This window comes from Bos indicus x Bos taurus, chromosome 24 (assembly GCF_003369695.1).
Source record: "Bos indicus x Bos taurus breed Angus x Brahman F1 hybrid chromosome 24, Bos_hybrid_MaternalHap_v2.0, whole genome shotgun sequence".
NCBI classification, from domain to species: Eukaryota; Metazoa; Chordata; class Mammalia; order Artiodactyla; family Bovidae; genus Bos; species Bos indicus x Bos taurus.
This window is the reverse complement of record NC_040099.1, coordinates 5,275,750-5,292,089: the sequence shown is the minus strand read 5'-3', so window position 1 is coordinate 5,292,089 and position 16,340 is coordinate 5,275,750. Positions and strand designations below refer to the sequence as shown.

Below are 16,340 nucleotides of genomic sequence, written 5' to 3'. Positions count from 1 at the left end.
TGCAGCGCCGGGCCGCCCACGGGCGTGCGCGCGCGCGGGGGATGCGGGATGCTCGCGGCCGCCCTGCCCTCAGGTTCCCAGCAAAGCAGCGGCGAGAGGATGGAGGTCTTCCTGCCAGTAATCTGAGATGAGGGATAATGAGGCGACCCCGAGGCCCGAGAGGATTCCCCAGTCCCGGAAGCAATCGCCAAGACTCCTTCCTTCCAGCCTTTGGCTCTTTGATACCGGGCAGCTGCAAGTCCTCGACCGTGGTGGGGTAAAGTGATGACATAGAGGACTGTGAGTGTGTGTGTTTTGGTCCATTTACTGAAAAGTGGGTAGATGGGGCTGGGTGAGAAGGAGAGCTAGAGCAATAGAAGGAGAACGCCAGACTGGGTGAAAAGGGAAAGGGGAGAGGAGAGACAGAGAGACCTAGAGACAGAGATAAGAGAACGCAGAGGGAGAGACTGCGCGCCCGCCGAGCGCCAACTCCATCAGAAGGCGTGCCTGCGAGAGGAGCTGTGAACTCGAGAGATGAACCAAGGTGAGCCAGGGTGAGCCGATGGGTGGAGAGCCGGAGAAGTATCTCTGAAAACTGTTATGTATCTGCCCACGTTTCTGCTCGTAAAAGGATCAAAGTGGGAAATAGCACGTCCGCAAGCGGTTCTTGTGCCAGCGAGGGGTGTGTGTGTGTGTGGTGTGTGTGTTGGGGTGGGGGCTGAGTGGATGGGAGTGAAGTCAAGGAAGACTTGAGCAGTTAGTAGATGGTGAATAGATGCCAAAGAGAACAGGTCATCTATGGGTGAAGGAGGACCATTTAAAAACGGCAGAAGATGTATAAATTGATAGTAAAATGTTGACATGCTAAAGACTGGATGGTAATTATTTTTTGCATCCAAAAATATTATTTATGAAAGTGACTTTTTGGGGAAAAAATCGTTCAATGAAACAGTGGCAACGTTAAAATTTTTCTTAAGGGAAATCTATTTCTCAACAGCAGTTTAAGGTAAGAAGAAGAAAAGTTGGTCTTTGCTAAATCCATCCACTCAAGTATGTCGAACAATCCCCCACCCCCAACCCCACCCCCAGTTTGCTTTCCCAGGACACAGGTCTTTGTAACTTAACTAACGAAGGGGGCACTGAAATACTGCTAGACCAATGTGGGGGCCTTGCATTGGAAGGGGTTATCCAGGCCAGAGGGCAAAGAGGAGGGGCACCCAAACCTTTTGTTCACGTGGTAATTCCTCCAGTCTCCTATTGGCCAGCATGTCTGTCTTTGGGATCAGATTCTCAGAAATAGGGGTCTCTTTGATCTCTGACTACCCCTGCCTCCTGGGCTGTGCCTGGGGCTGAAGCATTGTTGTTCAGTTGCTCAGTAGTGTTCAACTCTATGCAACCCCATGAACTGTAGCAAACCAGACTCCTCTGTCCTCCACTATCTCCCAGTTTACTCAAATTCATGTCCATTGAGTCAGTGATGCTCTCTAACCACCTCATCCTCTGCTGCCCCCTTCTCCTCATGCCTTCGATCTTTCCCAGCATCAGGGTCTTTTCCAATGAGAAGGGCTGTACTTCTACTCAAACCTCAGTGTCCAAGTTCTGAGCCTCCATATCCTGAACCGGGAGAGAAGCTCCATGAGAGAGGTGCTCAGGTCTTCTCTTCACTCTTCACTCCCCAAGAGAGAGTCAGGCAGCTGCTAAGCCTTTTGCTCCACCCCCTGGATTCTTCCAGGTTATGACTGCAACTTTTCCCTGGAAGATTTCATTCACTTTCCTGCACACACACATGCACAAGTCCTGTTAACCATCCACCACCTCCTGCTTGCTTGGCAACCTGCCTTTTCCCTTTTGAGTCATGAACCACCACTTCCTGAGTAATGCTACCTCACTGATGGGGACCCACGATTTTTTTACTTTCTGAGAAAAAGCAGCATATGGGAAAATTTAAGCTTCTCCAAGGGAAGGTTTTGCACACACATGGCCAGATTTCAAGATATGATTATTTTGAAAGAGAAAGCTTATAAACAGATAGCTTTGATAAGTTCAATGTGCTGTCCTAGAAAGAGGGAGCTTTGTCACAGTTCTCCAAATTTAGCATTGAAATATAGACTACTTACAGGATAGAAGGCAGAATTAATGCCTTTTGAACCCAATCAGAGTGTCATTGGTTTCTTTTGAACAGTGCACCCTATAACAATGAATGATAAGAAGGAATTCTAAAACCCTAAAAAGAATTGGGGTTTCCATGGTGGTTTAGTGGTAAAGAGTCCACCTGCCAATGCAGAAGACAATGGTTCAACCTGTGGGTCGGAAAGATGCCCTGGAGGAGGGCACAGCAACCCACCCCAGTATTCTTGCCTGGAGAATCCCATGGACAGAGGATCCTGGCGGGCTACAGTCCATGGGGTCACAGATGGGTTGGACACGACTTAGTGACTAAACAACAAGAACAACAAAAAGAATTGGTGTAGGACACTTGCTCTTCTGATTCAAAAGAAAGTATTTATCTGCATACATGTGGGTCTCTATAGAAACCAATAAAGCTCCAGGTCTACTAGGGATCTTTTGTTAATTCATCTGAACTATTGGCATCTTCTTCAGTGTTTTTTATTTAAATGGCTAAAATAGGTGGTGTTAAAAAAAATTACTATAATCCATAGTGCTTCCAATACATGCTGTATTAGTCTCTTGAAAATCTCCTAACATATTTTAAAGTTCTGTTTCTTCCATTTTATTAACTCAATATACAAGTCGTAATGTCAGTTTATCAAAAACAGGTCATAAATAATTGCTGCCAGACAGTGGAATTTTTTTTAATGATCTGCAGTATTCTAGTATTGAAACTGAGTTTAAGCAGTATTGATAAAGTTATTTCCTTTCAATCTATAAATGTATCCTGACAGGTAGAAAATCTGCATAAAACAGAAGACAGGTAAAAGCTTTAAAATCTCACATTTAAGCCAGATAGGATATGTTATAAAAATAGGTAAAATAAAATATGATTTTCTTCCTAGTATGAATATGTAGTATTATATCATAAGAATATTAGCCTCTTGTGGGCAAGAACTTTCACAGGACTACATTACTCAGCCAATTTTCACCTGTACTTACAGATCTGTAGTTGTTATCCATCTTTCATGCCGAGACCTGCTTTTCCTTGTAGGGCTATATGCTAAGTCGCTCCAGTCATGTCTGACTTTTTGCGACCTGTCCGTGGGATTCTCCAGGCAAGAATACTGGAGTGGGTTGCCATGCCCTTCCTCATCTTGTTTCATATTTAATGGTAATTGTCCTCCAGGAAAAATGTATTATCATGTCTGGAGAAATGTGAGGGGAATAAAAAAGTTCCATTACCTACCGAACTATACCAGGTACACTTTAGAAAAACTTTATTTTTCTGCTGGTTCATTTTTAATTGACAGTGGCTCAGAAACAAGAAGATTTGTTAGTAACCACTGGCCTAATGAAATCGCTAGTAGTCTGTAAACCAGCATAAACTAAAGGAACTTTTCTAAGGATATGGACTGAGATCGAAATGTTCATTGTTCTATACCTACTCACTGTTATTTTGGGGGAGAAAACAAGCCTCCATCAAGGGTTTAAAAAGGATTTAATCATATTTAGATAATGTAAATTAAGGTGAAGAATAAATCTACATATTCCACGTCAAAATATCTGTTAATGACTATAAGCAAGACTACTTAAAATTGCCAAGTTAGATATGTTAATGGTACTTGTGGGTGCCAAAGATAATTTTTATCTTTAAGTATATAAATAATAGCATCACTTAAGTTTACTTCTCTTAGCTATTTTAGGACATATCATGTTGTTATTATCATGATTTGTTGGATATTTTGTGGATGATTTGGAAAATAATAAAAGGTGAAACTTACTTGTTGAGAATAACTCTGAATGTTAAATTAGGACAATGCTTATATCTGACTCATGACATAATTCAAATTCATGATTCTTAGGAAAAAAACAAGCTTTAGTGCATGGAAATAAATTAACAAATATTATAATAACAAAGTCATTTATCTATTTATCTATTGTTTCTTTGACTTTCCCTTTTCTGTTATACTCAATATGTTGCAAGGAAATGTCCCACATGTTTTCATTTCCTTTTGCATGACAAAAAGAGAAATTTAAAATAGCTCTTTCCCCCATTTTTAGGGCAGACAAATTTGTAAAAAAGTGCAGTTTCAGGAAGGAGTGATACTGCAGCAGAATTTGTGCCAAGCAGTTACAGTTACTTTTTTTTTTTTTTTAATCAAGAGATGGTGTCATCAGTGCTTTTTAGTAAATGTATCATTTAAAATAATATTCTTCAAAATAGTTTTCTAATGACATACACAGTTAATTCTTATAAATTTCTCTGGGAAATAAAGGATTAATTATAGTTATTACAAGCTTATATACAATACATGACTCCTTTCACAGTTATACTTCCTTCTAAAATGATGCTTTCTAATGAAGAAAAGGTTTTCAGAAATGACATAAAGCAGTAGCTTGTGGAGGAGCGCTCTGAAGACTACTGACACAGTACTTTGAGCACAGTGGGTTTTTGTCAAAGAAACAAACAGGTAAGTAAAGAGAAAATAGTTCTCATATATGCATAGAATAGAAATTTGAAGATTTTATTTAAAAATGTGTGTCCTAAGGTTTTTGTTTTTGATGACTGTAATGTGGGAGACCTGCCTTGGTATTACAGGAACTAGATGTTCTCATAAGGTCAGATCATGAGAACCAAGTTAATATGAGTTAAAATCACAGAGGACTAAGTTACAATTATTTTAATTTGTAACTAAAGCACAGTATAGTTCTTTTGGTTCAAAGGTTTATAAGCTGATGCTTTTGAGTAATGTATTTTGTTAAGTCCAATTCTAGATAATTCTTGCTTCACTTAAAAATCATCATTGGACCACAGTTTACTGGCATTCCTGCTGCTAAGTCACTTCAGTTGTGTCCGACTCTTTGCAATCCCATAGACGGCAGCCCCCCAGGCTCCCCTGTCCCTGGGATTCTCTAGGAAAGAATGCTGGAGTGGGTTGCCATTTCCTTCTCCAATACTGGCATTCCTAAATGTCAGCAATTTATTAATCTGAAAGAACAACTGATAATTCATGACGATCTCCTCCATCCTCAGCTACCCCTAGATACTATGCTGGGAATATCTGCACCATTTTACCATTTCATTTGTACTAACATATAGTTTTCCATCACTGTCAGTATTTTTACAGCATCAGTTATGAGTACGTAGAATTTGGAATAGAGTGGATTTTCTGACTTCTGTGAGTGTTGAGTTTGAAATCCTCTGTCTTATTCCATCCTATCATTTTAGAATGAAAAAGAAAAATAGACCAGAAGAAGTGATTTCCACAATACCACTTCATTTGTAACATAATGACTGATGGAATCTAGATCTTCTAATTCACAGCCTGGGAGAAGAGTAGGAAGAAAAAAAAAAGAACTTGCTACTCAATTTGGATTTTCTTCACCTGAGTTTAAAGGAAAGCCCTAATATTTTTCTGTTTTTTTTTTTTTTTTCACTAATCACGTCCAGCCAGGATATGTATAACTTCAGAGCCACTGTTGAATGTAATAAGTATATCCATGAAAGTGAAAGTGTTAGCTGCTCAGTAATGTCTGACTCTTTGTGACCCCATGGACTGTAGTAGCCCGTCAGGCTCCTCTGTCCATGGGATTCTCCTGGTAAGAATACTGGAGTGGGTTGCCATTCCTTTCTCCAGGGGATCTTCCCGACCCAGGGATCGAACCCAGGTCTCCTGCACTGCAGGCAGATTCTTTACCTTCTGAGCCACCAGGGAAGCCCAAAGTGCTTAAAAAAAAAAAAAGAAAAACAAAACCAAACATTTTTTTACACCTTAGCTTAAAAAAAAATCCAAAAAGCAATTAAAGAAAATAGCAAGTGAATTTTAAGAGAAAGCTCAAAGAATGGAAACTCCTGACATACAGAAGGTAATTGTCATGTTGTTATAAATTCTTACTGAAATAGATGAGTAATTACACACACACACACACACACACCCCCACACACACCCAACATAAGGAGAGACAAGGTGAGCAGACATGGGCAGTTTTGTTAAACTTTCCAGCACTGTATAATGCATGTCAACATTTCTTCTGACTCTGATAACAATTCCTGCGTTATCTTCTCAGCTCCCCGTAACAGTCTCCTTAAGGACCTTTCGGCTTCCAACTTCTGCTCAGCACCAAAGCCAATGACACTTGCTGTAGCTTTTTTTTTTTTTTTTAATTGCCATGTAGCGTACTGCTGCAAGACCATGAAGAAGATTGTGAGAAGGTGCCCTGGTTGTGCTCCATGAGGTACCAGTGGATGGGGCCAGAACTGAGGATCAACTTCCAGGACAACTGCTTTCGTCCTATGTCCGATGCCTCGGGGTCCCTCGTTCTCTCTTTCACTCTTCCACTCTTAAACAGTGATGCCTGACTCCCCGGTGCTTTTCCGTGTGGCCTGGACTTCCCACAGCATGGCAGTATCAGGTTGCTTACATATCTGACAGTGGTTTCTTGATGTACGAGTAACAGGGAATAGAAGCTGTAAGGCCAGTGAAAGTGTCCGCTTCAACTAGCACATGATCATTTTGGTCGTATTCCACTGAGCAGAGCAATCGCAAAGTCCACCCAGATACAAGGGAACAGAGAAGTGGAATTTACTATCTGTGGCAAAGTGACATAGTAGCATCGCAGAGCAACATGTGCGACTGGAGATGTTGTGAAGGCCATCTCTAAAAAGCATGATCTCTCATCTTTGAAATTGAAATGAATGCTTCTTTGAAGGTTCTTTTGTGTTTTAAAACCAAGGAATAAAGAAGAGAATATCAGTGGTACAATTTAGTAGGTACATAAATTGTATCTTTTATACAATATTGATTTTATTAAAATATACTTATTTATTACTATAATGTTATCCATTACTGTGACAGGGTACTGTATTGATTTACAGTTTTTTCTCATTTAAAGATACATTAATGTAATTTGTGTGTGTGTGTTAGTCACTCAGTTACGTCTGACTCTTTGCAACCCCATGGACTGTAGCTCACCAGGCTCCTCCGTCCATGGGATTTTCTAGGCAAAAGTACTGAGTGGGGTGCCATTGCCTTCTCCGAATCCCTCTAAGTTGTCACAAAACAGCAGGCTTTGAATTTAGGTCTCCTGTGCCTCCTGCATTGGCAGGAGGATTCTTTGCCTCTGAGCCACCAGAAAGACTTAGCTAACAGTTAGTGCTTGCTTTAGGTGTCCTTGTCAAGCCGTTAAATTCTGAGTTACAGGAAAGTTCCTCCATATCAAAAATGTCTTCTTGATATTTGTATTTTGTCCTCAGCATGGCACCTGCTCATTAATTTCCCAGGATCTACTAATAATTATGTCCTTTTCAAAATAATAACAGATTTTTTCCCCATAGGACATGGCTATCCTTGTTATTGGTTAAGAATCAATGAATGGGGCTTAGGAGTTGAATTTTTTTATCATAAGTGGTTGTGTATCTTCAATTTAGAAAATAATTGTCTTCCTGTATTTGAGCAAATGTTAGAGCTTGAGGTTAGGCTGAGTTCAGAAATAGGGAAACAGAGCTCATCATCTTTTTGTACATTGAACACAGTCTGTTAAATTTACACCCAGTTAGTTGTTCACTTTTCCAAGTGAAATGAGGTATTCTGTTTCCAAGTCTGAATGAGGTATTCCTCAATACATTAATGTAGCTACCGTGAAGATTCCACCGGAAAACTCACACTCAAACAACAGGAAAAATATTTGTTATAGATGCTACAGCTGTGGAAGCCTACAATATGTATTAGAAATGATTCCAGAAAATTCAGAGGGGTAGTCAAACTAATGCCAAATATATCACTTGTGCAAATTTGTGGTCATGACAATCATGTTAGTGAACAGAGATTTATCTTTTGTGTTTGTTTTGGGAGTTTATCCCAAATGATTTTTTATATGACAAAGTCTTCTAGGGAAGAACAAACCTGTTATATAAAGCTTCTTCTTTTTGAGTGCTTGTTTTCCTTTTCAAGAATGTTCTGTATTGAATAAAGAGAGTAGTTTTGCAAAGGAGTGAGAAGAAGGGGCTTCCCAGGTGGTGCTGGTGATAAAGAACCCACCTGCCAAAGACTTGGGTTTGATTCTTGGGTTGGGAAGATCCTCTGGAGGAGGAAATGGCAATCCATTCCATTATTCTTGCCTGGAAAATCCCATGGGCAGAGGAGCCTGGAGGACTAGAGTCCATAGGGTTGCAACGAGTCGTACACAACTGAAGAGGTGTAGCACACACACACATGCATGAGAGAAGGTCAGATTGATTCATGAAGAATCAACATGTTTTCCTAAAGTAAACTCCTTACACAGCCACTGGATACTCTCTGCATATCTAAGGCCATCTTACCTAGGTACTAATACTGATGGTATAGATTATTTTCAAAAAGAGTAAAATGATTATAATTTTTATCCCCCCAAATAGGAAAAAAGTGCTCAATAATAAGTGAAAATACATTAGATAAATAGGCAGATGATAGATGGATAAAGAGAAAATGAATATTCATATGTTGGACTACAATACCTTATATTACCTAACTGGAATATACTTATAAGAACCACCTTGTCCATCTTTTTGAAATGAAGGATTTGCCTTTCCTTAGAAAATCTAAATATTTCAAAGATGAAACATATTGTTTTTGTTACCCTTAGCAATAAGTATTTTTTGTAATTTATTCTTGGTATATAGTTTTGACTAATTTTTAAAATTTTAGGCACAGAACTTGGGATTCATAACCACATACAGATGGATAGAGGTGCTTGAAAAGAAAATCTCCTCTTGTGGAATACCAAATATAAAATTAAAGCCTATTACTGTAAGGAGAATGTGGATTAAACAATGAAATGTGGAAGTTAGTTTTTAAAGAGATTACTCAAGTAGAACATTTGCATATGTATTTGTCCATTTCTGCCTCCAAGAGTAGAGAGTGATTTAAGGTCAGCAACTAATGCATTAAATTCTACAGCCAAAGTGGCTGGTCAGTGATGAACACTTGACCAAATCAAGCAAATGATATACCGACATTATTTCTGTCAAATGTTCAAGGAGAGTCCACTGATACAGGTATTGGCATAAAATAGGAGCCAAATGGATGCTTACCTTAACGCTTTATGAATATGGTTAAGTGATCTATTAAGTATTATTTAAACCTATTGGACTACTCAGTAATGCTAATTTTATGGTAATATACTTTGCATATTTTCCTACAAAGGATGTTATGCTATATGATATACAGTGCATATATACTGTGGGATTATACAGATAGACTAGGAAAGAAGCATACGGAGTTTTGGGGCACAGACAGCCTCCAGAAAGGGAAAAATGAGCCTGGGGATGTTTAGGACCCTCAGACAAAGCCAAATCTCTTTTTTCTCAGAGAAAAACAAAACAGAAACAAATTATTTTGTATTATTTGAGCTTCTGGATTAAATTGTGCCTAAAGTACTACTCCTGTGTTTTTCAGTTTTATGAGTCGATGAATTCAGTTTTGCCAAAGTCAGTTTGCATTGATTTATTGTCGTTTGCACAGGAAAAGAGCTCTGATTGATACAACATAATTTAGAGTAATTTTATCTGACAAAAACTCATTCCAGTCAGATGGACAGCAGGTGTAGGAGCACAGAGTCCAAACTCTTTAGGTTTTGTCCTGAGTAGAATTTGAAAATGGAGAATATAGGTCATCAGCTGGCCATTGGTTGTGCGTCATATCTGCCCTAAACAAACTCAGTTTTCCTGGGTTTGAATGATTGAACTTGTTTTTTTAATTGTAGTTTTTAAAAAATCCACATTAGGGTATACAGTACAGTGTTATTTATATGAACATTGTTGTAAGGTAGACGTCTAGAATTTTTCATCTTGTATGACTGAAATTCTGTATCATTGAACAACAACTCATTTCTTCTTCCTCCCAACTTCTGGCAACAGCAATTCTACTTTCTGCTTCTATAAGATTGACTACTGTAGATACATTATGTAAATGGGATTATGCAGTATGTTCTTCTTTGTTTAACATGACATCCTCAAGGTTTGTCTATGTGGTTACATATGGCATGTGTTTTTCCTTAGGCTGACTGATATTCCATTGGTTTTATAAATCACATTTTTTTTACACATTCATCTATCCATGGGCATTTAGGTTGTGAATAATGCAGCACTGAAAACAGGCATGCATGTACCTCTGTGAGGTCTTGATTTCGGTTCTTTTGGATAAATACCCAGAAGTAGGATTGCTGGATTGTATGGTGCTGTGCTTAGTCACTCAGTAGTGTCTGACTCTTTGTGACCCCATGGACTATAGCTGACCGGGCTCCTCTGTCCATGGGAGTCTCCAGGAAAGGATACTGGAGTGGGTTGCCATGCCTTTCTCCAGGATATCTTCCCAACCCAGGGATCAAACCCAGGTCTCTTGCATTGCAGGAGCATTCTTTACAGTCTGAGCCACCAGGGAGCACGAGAAAACTGGAGTGGGCAGCCTATCCCTTCCCCAGTGGATCTTTTCAACCCAGGAATCAAACGGGGTCTCCTGCTTTGCAGGTAGATTCTTTACCAGCTGAGCTACCAGGGAAGTTTATATTGTAAACTTATATGGTAAGTTTATATGGTAAACTTATATGGCAAGATTATATGGTAGTTCACTTTTAATTTTGAGAAGCAAGCCTGCACTGTTTTCAGTAGAGGCTGCACCATTTTAAATTCCCATCAGTAGTGTAAGAATTCCAATTTCTCCACATCCTCGCCTTTTTTATATATTGACTACCCTCACAGGTGTGAGGTAATATCTCAGTGTGATTTTGATTTACATTTCCCTAATAATTATTAAAAAGCAGAGACATCGCTTTGTCAACAAAGGTCCATCTAGTCAAGGCTATGATTTTTCCAGTGGTCATGTATGGATGTGAGAGTTGACCTATAAAGAAAGCTGAGCACTGAAGAATTGATGCTTTTGAACTGTGGTGTTGGAGAAGACTCTTGAGAGTCCCTTGGACTGCAAGGAGATCCAACCAGTCCATCCTAAAAGAGATCAGTCCTTGGTGTTCATTGGAAGGACTGATGTTGAAGCTGAAACTCCAATATTTTGGCCACCTGATGCAAAGAGCTGACTCATTTGAAAAGACCCTGATGCTGGGAAAGATTGAAGGTGGGAGGAGAAGGGGACGACAGAAGATGCGATGGTTGCATAGCATCACTGACTCAATGGACATGGGTTTGGGTGGACTCCAGGAGTTGGTGATGGACAAGGAGGCCTGGCATGCTGTGGTTTATGGGGTTGCAAACAGTCAGATATGACTGAGTGACTGAAGTGAACTGAACTGAATAATTAGTGAGGTTGAACATCTGTTTATATATCTATTGACCATTTATTTTAAGAGTAAGACCCAACTTTGGAAAAATAAAATAATCAAAATATTATTTAGATAAATACAAAAGGATTTATATAATTTGCTTATTTTAAGAAATAAAACATCATCACTATGTTTTAGTTGGTTATTGATGAATAACTGCTTTGTTTTATTGGAAAAGTCAATAGTGAATTATAAAATAATCCATTATTTGTTTAATTCTGATTTCAGCCTAGAAGCAAATCCACAGAAATTATAAGCATTATCATAAAAATCTCCATAATTGAGAATGTATAAAGAGATGATTTCATGGCCATTTTGATCATAAGGGAGCAAGCTTATGGTTAAAGTTAATTATCTGAAGATGATGGTATGGGATATTGAGAGAAACTGGTTGTTGATGAAATCACTGGGCATCTGAAATTACCTCCAGAATTTTTAGTAGGTGGATAATGCATTCCAATTTTAAGTTTCATTTTTCAATAAAATATACAACAGTTTTTCTCTAGTACACACCGAAATTTAGCTTCTGATTATGCAGCTTTTGAAACTGTGTCTAGATTTGTTTGAATTGGACTTCTACATTTGGATTGAAAAAACATTTCAGGAATATTGGGGTCTTGAAGCAGTACCCCATGATATGCACAGAAAAAGAAAGGATTAGGCATTAAGAACATAAAACATTAAGTGCATAATTTGTGGCTAGTAGTACCAGAAGTCACATCACCTTCATCCCACCCCTTTTCCCTAAATCAGTTTCAAGAATGATCAAATAGTAAAAATATTCTTTTGAATAAAGTCATTGCCACAGGTTGTGTGTTGCAGAGACTTGCTGAGAGAGGAAACAGGTGGCTGGAGAAACAGAGCAGGTGGAGGAGAAGAAGGTGGTACCTACCAGTCAAGACTAAAACAGGCTTGTGGTATTCACATGGATATGTCCTTGAGAAACATGGGTGGGAAGGGGACAGCCTGCAAGACACCACCCCCCACCCTTTGCTTTGTATTCAATCTCAAATTGTGTACTTGTTTCTCTGCCATGATACCTTCTTATTTTCTCGTTCAAGGTTGGTGGTTTTGCTTATTTCAGATATGTTTAAGCTATAGAAAAGTGAAGAGGAGCAGATGAACTTATTTTCATCTATTGTTCTCTCTTATTGTTACCTAAAGACAATTTCTAACATCAGATGAGAAGGTTAATGATAAGACTGAGTATTTCATTTCATAGATGAAGAAGAAACCATGCATGGATTGCGTGGGTATGTGGTGCTAACATCTATGCATCAGTTCCACTGTTTATGTACAGTCATTGATCTGTTATACCAAGCCTTGGACGGTACAAACCATGGACCCGTGATGGTACTAACCCATGGTAAGAACTTGGCTTCTGGAAAATGAAAGACAGAAAATGGCTATTTTCTGTATTATTTCCAGGCAAAATTTTGTTCAGAAAGGCAAACCTAAGGAAAAACAAAAATTAACTCATGACTGAAAACTTGATATAACATTAGATAATTCTTAACTTGAAAAACTATGGTTCTGGAGTTGACATTGGACCAACAGTGATATTCTGAGCTTATCCTCAAAAAATAAAATTTTCCCAAACATACATGAAGATGGATAAAAACAGAATAATCCTAAACAAATTTTAATGTGGAATGACCATCTCAACTTCTTTGCCTCTTTGCCTTTTCTCTCCAAGGCAATAGTTTTTTCAACCTTTAGCTTTTCTTTTTGGTCATTAAATCCATATCTCCAGAGTTACTTAGACTGCTGTATATTGGATTCTCAAAGAAAGCAATGGCAAGCCACTCCAGTACTCTTGCCTAGAAAATCCCATGGACAGAGGAGCCTGGTGGGCTGCAATCCATGGGGTTGTGAAGAGTCAGACACAACTGAGCGACTTCACTTTCACTTTCACATATTGGAGAAGGAAATGGCAGCCCACTCCAGTGTTCTTGCCTGGAGAATCCCAGGGACGGGGAAGCCTGGTGGGCTGCCGTCTATGGCGTCGCACAGAGTCGGACATGACTGAAGCGACTTAGCAGCAATCAAAGATTTAACTACTTTGAAGAGCTAAAGATTTAACTATTTTTCAGCACACTTTCTCCTGTACTTCATCCTTTGGTGAGACTTATAGTCTATTTATTTAAGCAACTAATATTTAGTGTGTAAAACAATATTATCATGGAAGTAATGTTTCACTGTAAAGTCAAATAGTGTACATGATTATGTATCTTTCACCTGGAATTTATTTTTTCTTCATTGGAGTTTCTAACTTTTTTATTGGAATGTTCCCTACATAATAAAATTGGTTTTCTTTTGAAAAGTTCAATTTAGTAAGTGTTCTGGGGGAAACATTTTATTCTCTTGATTTTCTAACCTGAACATGGTATGTTTAGCTGATTTTTCTTTTATTCATCTTACTTGGAACTTTAAACTTCAAGTTGGAAGCTTCCTCATACATTTATTTACCCCTAGTTTATTTCATGCTTTTAAGAATAACCTGAGTTAAAGGTTATAGGAAATGTGGTACATTTATAAGACATTTCCACTGTCAGATCTGCTTAAGAATGAATGGAAACAAGCCAGATACAATTCTGCTGTGAGATAACTGAACTCAGGACTGTGGATGGCTCTTCCACCACTCACTATATTTAGCTTCTACTGGCAGAAGAAGCAGCTTGTGACAGTCACCAATCGGGCTTTACTTGAGCAGTAATGAAAATTCTGCTCTGATTTTGCGACATAGCAGTCAGCATTGCTCATGCTTGCATGTTAAGCCTCTTCAGTCGTTGTCTGACTCTTTGCGACCCCATGGACTGTAGCCCAACAGGCTCTTCTGTTCATGGGATTCTCCAGGCAAGAACACTGGAGTGGGTTGCCACGGCCCCTCCAGGGGATCTTCCCGACTGAAGGAACGAACATGTGCCTTTATATCTCTAGCATTGGCAGGCAGGTTCTTTACCATGAGTGCCACCTGGGAAGCCCACAGTTGAGTTCAGTTCAGTCTCAGTCATGTTCATCTCTTTGTGACCCCATGAACTGCAGCATGCTAGGCTTCCCTGCCCATCACCAACTCCCGGTGCTTGCTCAAACTCATGACCATTGAGTCAGTGATGCCATACAACCATCTCATCCTCTGTTGTCCCCTTCTCCTCCTGCCTTCAATATTTCCCAGCATCACGGTCTTTTCCAGTGAGTTGGTTTGTTGCATCAGGTGACTTAACTATTGGAGTTTCAGCTTCAACATCAGTCCTTCCAATGAATATTCAGGACTGATTTCCTTTAGAATTGACTGGTTTGATCTTCTTGCACTCCAAGGGACTCTCAAGAGTCTTCTCCAACAGCACAGTTCAAAAGCATCAATTCTTCAACACTCAGCCTTCTTTATGGTCCACCTCTCACATCCATACATGACTACTAGAAAAACCATAGCTTCAACAAGATAGACCTCTATACACAAAGTAATGTCTCTGCTTTTAAAAATGCTGCCTAGGTTGGTCATAGCTTTTCTTCCAAGGAACAAGTGTCTTTAATTTTCATAGCTGCAGTCACCATCTGCAATGATTTCTTGGAGCCCAGGAAAATAAAGTCTGTCACTGTTTTCATTGTTTCCCCATCTATTTGCTGTGAAGTGATGGGATCAGATGCTGTGATCTTAGTTTTTGAGTGTTGAGTTTTAAAGCCAGTTTTTCACTCTCCTCTTTCATTTTAATCAAGAAGCTCTTTAGTTCTTCTTTGCTTCTTGCCATAAGCATGGTGTCATCTCCATATCTGAGGTTATCGATATTTCTCCTGGCAATCTTGATTTCAGCTTGTGCTTCATCCAGCCTGGCATTTAACATGATGCACTCTGCATAGAAGTTAAATAAGCAGGGTGACAACAGCCTTGACATACTCCTTTTCCTATTTGCAACCAGTCTGTTGTTCCATGTCTGGTTCTAATTGTTGCTTCCTGACCTGCATACAGATTCTTCACGAGGCACGTCAGGTGGTCTGGTATTCCTATATCTTGAAGAATTTTCCAGTTTGTCATGATCTACACAGTCAAAGACTGTGGCATAGTCAATGAAGCAGAAGTAGATGTTTTTCTGGAACCCTCTTGCTTCTTCTATTATCCACTGAATGTTGGCAATTGATCTCTGGTTCCTCTGCCTTTTCTAAAACCAGCTTGAATATCTGGAAGTTCTTGATTCGTGTACTGTTGAAGCCTGGCTTGGAGAATTTTGAGCATTACTTTGATAGAGTGTGAGATGAGTGCAATTGTGTGGTAGTTTGAACATTCTTTGGCATTGCCTTTCTTTGGGATTGGAATGAAAACTGTCCTTTTCCAGTCTGGTAGCCACTGCTGAGACATCCAAATTTGCTGGTATATTGAGTGCAGTGCTTTCACAGCATCAACTTTTAGAACTTGAAATAGCTCAACTGGAATTCCATCACCTCCACTAGCTTTGTTCGTTTTGAAGCTTCCTAAGGCCCACCTGACTTCAGTCCAGGATGTCTGGCTCTAGGTGAATGATCACACCATTGTGTTTATCTGGGTCATTAAGATATTTTTCCTATAGTTCTCCTGTGTATTCTTGCCACCTCTTCCTAATATCTTCTGCTTCTGTTAGGTCCGTACCATTTCTGTCCTTTATTGAGCCCATTTTGCATGAACTGTTCCCTTGGTATCTCTAATTTTCTTGAAGAGTCATCTAGTCTTTCCCATTCTACTGTTTCCCTCAATTTCTTTGCACTGATCACTTAGGAAGACTTTCTTATCTCTCCTGGCTATTCTTTGGAACTCTGCATTCAGATCGGTATATCTTGCCTTTTCTCCTTTGTCTTTAAGCCTCTGTTCTTTTCTTAGCTATTTGTGAGGCTAAGCCATTAAACTATAATGGAAAGCATAGCTTTCCAATGGCACAAAAAGACAGGCATTTTGCCTTTATTTTTCT

At 39.2% G+C, this 16,340-nt stretch overlaps 1 long non-coding RNA gene across 6 annotated transcripts in view; it reads left to right on the top strand.

The window, feature by feature from the left end:
• Nucleotides 1-42: 42 nt before the first annotated feature.
• LOC113882751 overlaps nucleotides 43-16,340 on the top strand; it is a 30,730-nt gene continuing 14,432 nt past the window's right edge. Inside the window, exons 1-3 of one of the 6 annotated variants that reach the window (XR_003508437.1) lie at nucleotides 43-523; nucleotides 4,420-4,562; nucleotides 6,160-6,862. This is a non-coding gene — a long non-coding RNA (uncharacterized LOC113882751). Of the gene's footprint in view, nucleotides 524-4,419; nucleotides 6,863-16,340 lie in introns of all 6 variants that reach the window. The other 5 variants (XR_003508440.1, XR_003508438.1, XR_003508439.1 and 2 more) reach the window with 5 other exon arrangements.